This window comes from Pinus tabuliformis, chromosome 4_2 (assembly GCF_031772625.1).
Source record: "Pinus tabuliformis cultivar Carrire ecotype Pingquan chromosome 4_2, CPIR1, whole genome shotgun sequence".
Classification (NCBI taxonomy): domain Eukaryota; kingdom Viridiplantae; phylum Streptophyta; class Pinopsida; order Pinales; family Pinaceae; genus Pinus; species Pinus tabuliformis.
The window spans coordinates 705353592-705363053 of NC_142304.1; the positions used below are offsets into that span (position 1 = coordinate 705353592).

General features: G+C 34.4%; 1 pseudogene across 1 annotated transcript; it reads right to left on the bottom strand.

Moving 5' to 3' along the window:
• Positions 1-2859: 2859 nt before the first annotated feature.
• Positions 2860-9183, bottom strand: LOC149171447 (BTB/POZ domain-containing protein At1g67900-like; annotated as a pseudogene). Its single transcript, XR_016259026.1, has 5 exons — positions 8924-9183; positions 7081-7246; positions 6257-6326; positions 4842-6128; positions 2860-3740 (listed from the first exon to the last, which is right to left on the bottom strand). The product of XR_016259026.1 is annotated as a BTB/POZ domain-containing protein At1g67900-like (transcript).
• Between the last annotated feature and the right edge of the window lie 279 nt (positions 9184-9462).

Genomic DNA, 9462 nt, shown 5'->3' on the forward strand with positions numbered 1-9462 from the left:
AGGTAATATGTATCTCTTAATTTATTTTTTTAATTCAAGAAATAATAATATAAAGTAATATGTAAAAATTATTATAATTACATGTTAAATAAAAAAAATTAATAAAATATAATATTAGATCAATTACAAAATAATAAATGGAATTTGTGATATTTTAATTTGTTTTTATTAATAAAATAATAAACTATATTTTCTATATAAAATTAATAATCTACATTAGGAATTAAAATAAATTAAAATAATGATAATTCATATTATTAATAACCATGATATTTATATAACTAATGAAGATATAAAAACATACCACATGCTATATACTTAATTAATTAATTATAATCCATACTATGTATTAAATAATAAATTATAAAAACTATAAAACATGTTCAAAAATAAATGTAACATATATGTATTATCAATTTTTTTAATAAACTATATATATGAATGAGTATAGATTTATTTTAACTTCATATGTATTAAGGGTTGAGACGAATCAAATTTCTGGGAGCATAATTTTTTATTTTTTATTTTATATAAAAAATAAATTTACATCTTACAAATGTAAATTTACATCTTAGTGATATAATTCCTTAAAAAAAATTATTAATTCCACAATTAAAATAGATATAGGTTGATATACTTCTAAAACATGATGTCTAATCAAGTTCCAATTTACAATCTCACACTCTAATTCCTTCATTGCTTATTATTAACCCATTAATAAATTTCAATTATGTATTTTAACATACATCTTTACATTTACAAAAAGCATAATGAGTGTTATTTTCCATTTTTCTAAATTTTAAATTCAAATATTTAAACAATTTGTGTATCTTAAAATTAAACTATTTTAAGATTTAGCAAATATGTATTTTAAAATTAAAATTTAATTTCATAATAAAATAATTCATAAGTTTGAATAGTAAACTTTCATTTTGTGTTTTTTAAGTATAAAAATTATATTTGAAATCTTCGAAACAAAATTAATTTGTGATATATTTTAAATAAGTTTCATTATAATATTCATAGTTACAAAATTGATTTAAAAATGTTCTACTACAAATAAATTTATCTATAACCTATAAATTTCAATATTTTATTTACAAACAACTCCATCTACCTTTATAATAATATTTTGATGCATAGGATGAATATAAAAGTTATTTTGCTTCCCATTCCATTTAACATGGCCTAAAAATAATTTTGCTATTCAACATACTCATCTATCCAAAAAAAAAATATATTAAAAAATGGCCATAAATATAGAATTGTTTACATAATAGCTATGTCACAAGGTTCGTCGAACTTTAACCTTGAGGTTCGAATTTTGGCGAACCTCATAAATGTTTTGAGGTTCAACAAACCTCTTCGAACCTCTTAGCCAATAACCAAGTCCATAGATCAAAATTTATAACTTCATGTCACAACTCAAGCTTGTATTTTATCCTTGCAGTTTCCAAGTTTGTGATAATTTATGTTTATTGATGTTGATTTGTTACTATTTTATCTTGTAATTCATTTTAAATTAATATATGTTTATATATACAGACAAACCTAATAGCAAACCTCATCAAAAAATTTGAACTCAAACCGAACCCAATCATTGTCGAACCCGAACTCGAACCCAAACCATGTAACATTGTGACAATAAGTTCCAAGATTACTTTTTGCACATGAGATAGATACTAAACAACAAAATTGCATATTACATTTATATAATTATGTCAAACAAAATTAAGAAGCAAAAATCCTAAAATATAAGATAAGAATCTTAGTGTGATTAGAGATAACTGAAAAGGCTGCAGTACATGAATCTGAGCTAGCTATCCCAAAAAAAAAACAAAAGGAGAGCCTTGCCGAGATCATAACCTTTCACTCATTACTCTGATTTGGGTCTTATTTAGCTGGTTGGAAAGATGATTAACACTGAATCAGCCCCTTGGGTCTCAGAAGGATGTAGAGTTAGATTCCTATCGATCTAATTCCAAAGTTTAATTTTGTTTACATGATTATTATATATAGCATATATATTCAGATTCTAAAATTGCGATAGAGAGAAGCTTTTGTAATGACTCAAGTTTCGAGACAAGAAACAGTCCAAGCTTTTGGCTGAGATAAGGGAGGGACTGTTGTATCTGAATCTTCTACACGTAGCTGAGAATTCCATCTTTGATTGTTAGAGTAGGGACTTAATCTTTTTCATGATCTGTACAAGTTCAAGACCTACCCACAATAGAAAGTGATCTGTACCTTGGTTAGCAGAATGTTGGATAGAATGGATAAATCTGAACCCCATATTCACTAAATGTCTCGCAAAGTATGAGCTAATTGTTTAATGTTTATCTGTTTAGATGTGTTTCTGGTTACAATTTTGTTGGCCAATATCGCATAATCACTTCTTCTGTTTTCACAAACAAATATTAACCAATCAAAGATGAAATCATTTCAAACTTACAAAGTAGATCTTGGAAAACTTTGTTGTTAGCGCCACCTGGTTACTCTTTCTTCTTCACCATTTCCTGCACGTTAATGCAAGTTAATATTTACAGACTGTATAAGGTAGTCAAAACAATTAGTTTCGAAGGTTAGTTTAATTAGTTAAATTTTGTTGTTAAAACATTTTTGCTGTTGATATTATTGAAAGTTCACGAGTTTAATTCTCTGGACATTCTCAGCTCCATGGTTGAGTCAGCAAGAAATGATCCTTTGGTAGATTTGTCTGCTACAAATATTCAATATTCAATGAATATAACCGTCAATGATTTTCAAAGTCCGTGAACCAAAAAATGCATTTAAAACTTTATTAAACATTTCACAGTTTTATGTGCACAGATTTGCTTGTTATATTTCTCATCTCAGAATTCCTCTGATGCTTGGCCTATTGAGACACAAGTAATGCTTCCACAAGTCAGGGAGCTTCTGGTTACCCCTGATCTGACTCCATTTATATAAAATGGTAAACAAAAACTTTACAGATATGAATAAGTCTGAATCTTTTCATCTGATTTGCTCTGGGTACAACAAACTCCTGCAATATGCAGTAATTGGGCACCATGCCTTTCAATTCATAACTTTTAGAAAATTGAAATACAACAACATCCAGAAAAAAGAATAGCTCATTTTCTCTAAGACAAAGGATGTAAAATACAAAGGAATTCACAACAACTCGAATGCCTCAACGGCACCACACCACCTTAATTCCTCAGAAACTTGCCAGACCTATTGTTTGCCAACGCACCAACTTTCTACAAAATCTTCAGTCAGAGTTTCTCATTCCCGCTCTTGTTGCTTGACCATAGTTTACTGAAAAAGTTCTTAGATTTAGGAGGAATATTGCATATGTTCTTCAACTTCAAGCTCCTTGAACCTCCCTGCTGTGTTTCAGGGAACTCGTTGTCTGTCTCTGCTAGCCGCATCTTCAAGGTCATTGCATCTCCTCCTTTTGAGGACTTGACGTGATGGTTCACTGCATCCCATCCATTGTCAAATGTGCTTGACTCTGGAATCACTTGCGAATCCTCCTCATGACTTGACAGCAATGCTTTTATGTTGTTCGGTAACTCATTTACTAGACCACCAGACATGGCAGCTCTTGCCTGCTCAACAAAGAGTACCTGTACTACCAGCCGAAGAGGCAAGAGTTCATTCTGAGCAGCATGCATACAAGCCTCCATCGATAACTTCTTGCAATCTAGAAGCCGGCATATACTTTTTCTCTCGCTTTTACTAAGCTCAGGGTGCTCCTGCAAAATATTGTCCACGTCCAAATTTAAACAAACTAACAATTGCATCCAAAGATAAGGTAAATAGTAGAATGACTAGAGAGGCAGAAGAGTAAGAGTTCATTAGAATTTGGGAAATTAAGAGTTGACTAGAACTTGAGAAAAATTGGCAGTTCGATCCCGAAAACTTCTTTTAAAAATAATAGTCAGTTTTACTAATATGAAAGTGGATTTTCTCTGCGTCTTTTAGAAAGAAACAACTAAGTCTGACTCTTAAGACTCCAGTGTCACATATGACTTGGAATTTGAGTCATAGTCACAAGTTCTATCATATATGAGTTGGGGCAAACTTGACACTCTGAACCTAGTTTTGAAATCTGAGCAATTTGTTGGGTGGGTATTATCCATTTCTGAGAAATGTTATCATTGGGTCGTATAGTTTGTTTGGGATGGATGAAATCGTGAAATGGTTATATAGACCATCTAGAATTATGATGGAACATTCAGTACAATTCATTTCATGATTCCACCCATGTTCATCACAATCCAAACAATTCGTACTTACTAATGATAACAATTCTGAGAAGTGAATAATGCTAGCCCAAAATCAAAATGATACACTTAGGTTTGGGTGCATGAACTATTAGAGTAGATTTCATCAATGAATGCCATGTATTTTCAGACGGATATATTTGACAGCCTGTTTTTTTACAGTAATTTCTGCAAGTTGGAGGAACTGACCATATTCGGTTTTTCAAAGAGCAGAGGTAAAACTCAGGACTTACACTATGAATAGTTTGTAATTTGCATCCTACGGCCATTTCAAACTGGTACCCACACATAATTAAATTCAGGTAAACTTGGAACTATGTTATTTCGATATCGCACAGAACTCTGTTAGAGAATGGATAAAGTCAGACTGAAACAAGCAAAGATTTTCATTTCCTAGAGCCTCGTGATCTACTTTTAAGAAATCTTGTTACCTTTGCTTTAAGAGTTCTAATATAATTTACTTCGATTCATTCTATGTCAGACAATGCAAACCAACTCTTAGACTTCTACAAATGTCATCCAAATTCCTGCTTTGAAAATAATATTTCCCGTGGCAGTTTGTTATGGTACCTTAAGGTATATATCAATCGCTCTGTACAAATCATCATGAACTGGGCGTGCGAAATCGGGTATAGCTTCTGCAAGAGTGGTGAATCTTGAAATTGATAGATTTGCATCTCGAGCAATCTCTGCCAAATATGCATCAATCAGCTTTGCAACTTTAAGCTTTGAGCTGTGTGCTGCAGAAGATGATCTTCTGTTCTCTACAAAGTCCAGGTTTTCTGCTGACCGTGTTCTTCTCTTTTCATGTTTATGTCTTTGCTGGAATGGGCTTGTTGGAGGACTCTGAGATTGCATCATGAAGTGCTCTAGTATTGTCTGCACTAGATCAACATCATATAAAGTTTCATTGGCATAAGAAAGGGAGGGTATAAGGAGGTCATTCACGGAGGCTTCCTCTAACTGTAGTCCAACTCTTCTAGCAAGTTCTGTCTTGGATGAAGGTGAAACACCTAAAATGGTTGCTGCCTTGAGCAACTTCAATAAAAACCGACACGAGGTTGAACCCTTCTCTGGTGGCAACAAAGACACAATTGACTCCAAAAGTAGCCTATGTTTTGTAGTAATCTCTGCATATTTATCATTGGAATCGTCCCTTGCATTTCCTTTCCCCGTTTCTGCCTTGGATTTTTCCTTGGACATACCTCGCAACCAACGGGAAGCGTACACTCACAATGCTTCTCCAATCAGAACAGAAGAAACCTTGCCAGTTGATTTGATGGCCAACATAACTCTCCAATACAAATCTATTTTTAGCTCAGCAATATCTTCCACCCACCAGTCTTTTGGAACAGAGTAGTATCTCCGGCTATGAAGTTCATTCAATGAAGGACTTGAACCACTCTCCGATGTCTTATAATCCTTTTGGCCTCTATTGTAGCTGTAAGACCAGTTTACCTTTGACGGATCCACCATTGCTTTGCTTGCAATTGCGTCAATGCATCGGTTGACAATTCCGAGATCTTCAGACCAAGGCAAGAGAGCTTTGGTTGTCTGCAATGTGATGATTGAATCCTTCCAACCATGAAGGATGCATGAGTTGAAGAAGATCTCAAGCTTGTATATAAGGTTTCCCTTCTCCATTGCCTCGGTCATTTGAAGATATTCTGCAGCACTTCGGACAACAACCAAATTGAAGGCACCAACAGTGACAGTAATGCCATAGCAAAACTTGGCACAGAACTCAAATGCCTCTAAACCCCCCGGAAAATCGTGGAGCTTAATTATATCATTCTCGGAATCACAAGACTCTGCAGCTAACCTCTGTAATAGGCCGCACTTAGAAAGCAGAGGAAACTGTAAACATAAACGCGGCATTTTGCGTCAGATAAGTTGCAATTTGTAATTTTGTACAAATAGCTACAATCATGCCAATTACAGAACTAGCAAAAAATATAGAGTGAAGTGAAAGATGATGTGCTTACCTTGTGTAAAAGATACTTCGCACCATTTACTTGTATAATGAAATCACTAGATACTTCTGTAGAGACTGACCTGTTTCACAAAAGACAAAACTCAGCATCAGCATCAATTACTGGACCTTTCAGGTGGACCTCAAATACTGTCATGCAATAACTAAGTAGAACCTAAATTCTGTTTATTTTATTTTGGTTAAATATCATAGATAGATATAACAATAGTATTAGTTTAAGGGTTTGCTTAATTAGTTGTCATCAATGTCTTGGGTATTTCGTTTGTTCAATATTAACAGATTGATGTTACAGATCCCCTATTTGAAACACACTAATCTACACCAACAAACCTACTAAAAACGCCTCCAATATAAATTAGAAAAAAACAACAACAAACGGTTTTCTTTTAACCATCTTAATGTTGATGAATCGCATTTAAAGAGAATCCAGGGTAAAAGCAACACTGATAGATACAAAATGATAACATGTTAACCCAGTACCTAGAATCATGTGAAGCACAGATATTCCTAACTCTTATGTTATTTCAATAATTAATAGTTCAGCGAGGGCCATTTCGCCATATCGTAATAGGTGACAGGTTGTGTATGAGGTATTTTTTCCAAATTGGCAGTTTTGATTAAGGTTGAAATCAAGTTTGAGAAATATCCTACAGATATCAGTGGCCTTCTACGGGTGCTCCAAGAATCTTTTTGTTCAAGTTAATCTGCTTTAGCTAATTTATTGTAATTGGATACATGAGAGCAGCCTGTTTGAAATGGCTCTACGACTAATCTCTGAGAAAGGAAAAAATATATAGAGCTTTCAGGTAGGGTTACCTGGCAGCTTCTTCGGTGTAGAAGGTGTCTGGTTTTGCTCCCAATTTCATAAACTTCATTGTTGGCTGTATTTGACCTGATTGCAACTAGTGTCATTAGGATCACCTGATAAGTGGGGTCTCCAGCTTCTTTGAAAAATATCTGTTTAGGTAAGTCTCAATACATCCTGCCAATCACAAGAGAAGTTGTCAAGTTTGAGTGTAGCAAAAAGAAAAATCAAGGAGTAGAAACAACGAAGTCAAAAGAATCGTAATTATTTGTTCAAAAAGAAAGGCAATGGAAAACTCGAAATTTTGCAAATCGATCCAATGCAGCAAACACAGTCCATTTAATACAAGGATATGAACACCCCTGGGATAGAAAAACATATGGAAAGTACATTATTGAATAAAGACGCTAAAGAAGACAGTAACAGTATCTTTTATGTTAAAGACTCAGAACCTGAAACGGTCTTTAAAAATGTTTCAGAAACAACAATTTAATATACAGAGATATGTTGATAAGAAACCAGGATTTAATATGCTAGCTGTGAAATCTGAGCTGAAATGCATCAAAACGCTATATTTGAAATCTCAAAGTTCTCAGTGAACGAAACAGAGTCGAAAAGCAATACTTTAAATCCCGGAGAACAGTGTAAATTAATGCAAGACGAGTGTCGTTAAATAAGAAATGAAAACCATACAGAGCTGTAGGGCTCTCAGGCGCCAGAATCAAGAAAACGATCAAACCAAAGTATTTTCGGGCGCTTAACAGCCAATATGTAAACAGCATGAAATGGAAGACTTGCATATGAAAATAAAAATCAGCACATTCAGGCTTCTTCAAAACCGAAAACAATGCATTAAAAGCACACAAAAATGTGCAGAAGTAGGAAAGTCAAATAATTGCGAAGCGCGTCAATAATGGTGCAATAAAGAAAACTTCATAAAATAAGAGGCGTTTTCTGAAAAACGCGAACTCATCGAAAGTTGCGTGTATGAGTGAATGGCATTCCTTGCATCGATGTTAAATCGTGAAACAAAACCGAGGAAAACTTCGGAAATTGAGAGATGAATCAAATGCATCCGTTTAAGGCATGAAAATATCGAGAAATGGGAAAGACCCGATCAAAAGTGGAAAAAAAAATAGAAACGCGCCACAGAAATAAAAGGGCTTGAAAGCTGAAAGATATCGGCACTGCATTTTTAAAAGAATACCTGGACAGCTGAGAATCATCGGTTTAGTAAGGATCTTATAATACCAGGAAATCTTAGTTAAAAAATTTGCATCGCATCAAAATAATATGTTTATATTAAATAAAGTTGCAAACATCCTCCATTTGCAGTCCACAAATGTGGAATGTATCCTATCAGGACTAGACTATTTGGAAAACAACAATAATTTCAGTAATCCTTAAAGAAAAAAGCAGCACAGCTTCCGATAGTGCAAGATATCAGAAAAACGGGTCAAAACTAATGATCGTTCGCAATCCTCAAAACATATAGAAAAAACATCAATGTACAGTGCAAAGTATTTCTAAATTAGCCACTCCAATTGACAGAAACGCGAAATAGGGTAAAAGGCATCCATTTACAGTCTGACAAAATGGATATAACATTGATCGTGGTCACCTGTTAAAAAAAACGCAATCCAGCAAAGATCGACGGGCATCCATTTAAAGTGCAAGAAAAAACGGAAAAACCGGTCGAAAACATCCATTAAAATCGTCGAAACCAGTGTAAAGTGGCGAAATCCTTAAAATGGATAGAAAGCAACTCCATTGAACAGAACAAAAGGAAAAAAACAGAGAAAAAAGGACAAATAAAAATGGAAAGGAACCACGAAACGGAAATAAAAGGCATACCTTCAAGTCTCAGGACGAACAAAGACCGTCACTCTATCGTAGAGTCTCGCTCGATCGAGAGCAGACGAAGAAACAAAAATCGACACAAGGATCGCTTCATATTCCAGGCCCGACACCGCCTTCCTGCAGCGTACAATACCAGAGCTGCTCCCAAATTAGTGAAATCGCCGTCCTCCACAAAACCGCTAGTGGTATTCTGGCTTGCATTTGGTGCCCATTACATGCCGCGCTGCCAATAGCAAATGCGGGATCCTTTCCCGCCGCCGACCACGTCAGACATGGCTGTACAAGAAAACCGCTTTTCCTGCTAAATAAGACAGTGGTTTCGCAGTGCGGGAAAGGCAAGGTCGATCCTCGTGTGCTTATCATTAACGAAATTACCCTGTTCCAGGGGTCCGGTGTTTTTTCAGGCATGATTTTAGCATAATCCGACTGCTGAAGTGTTAACCAATGCAAAACTGCAATTTTATCAATTTAAACTTAGTATCATGCATGTTAACATTTATTGTGATATCGTAGATTTTGGGAATATGTTCGAA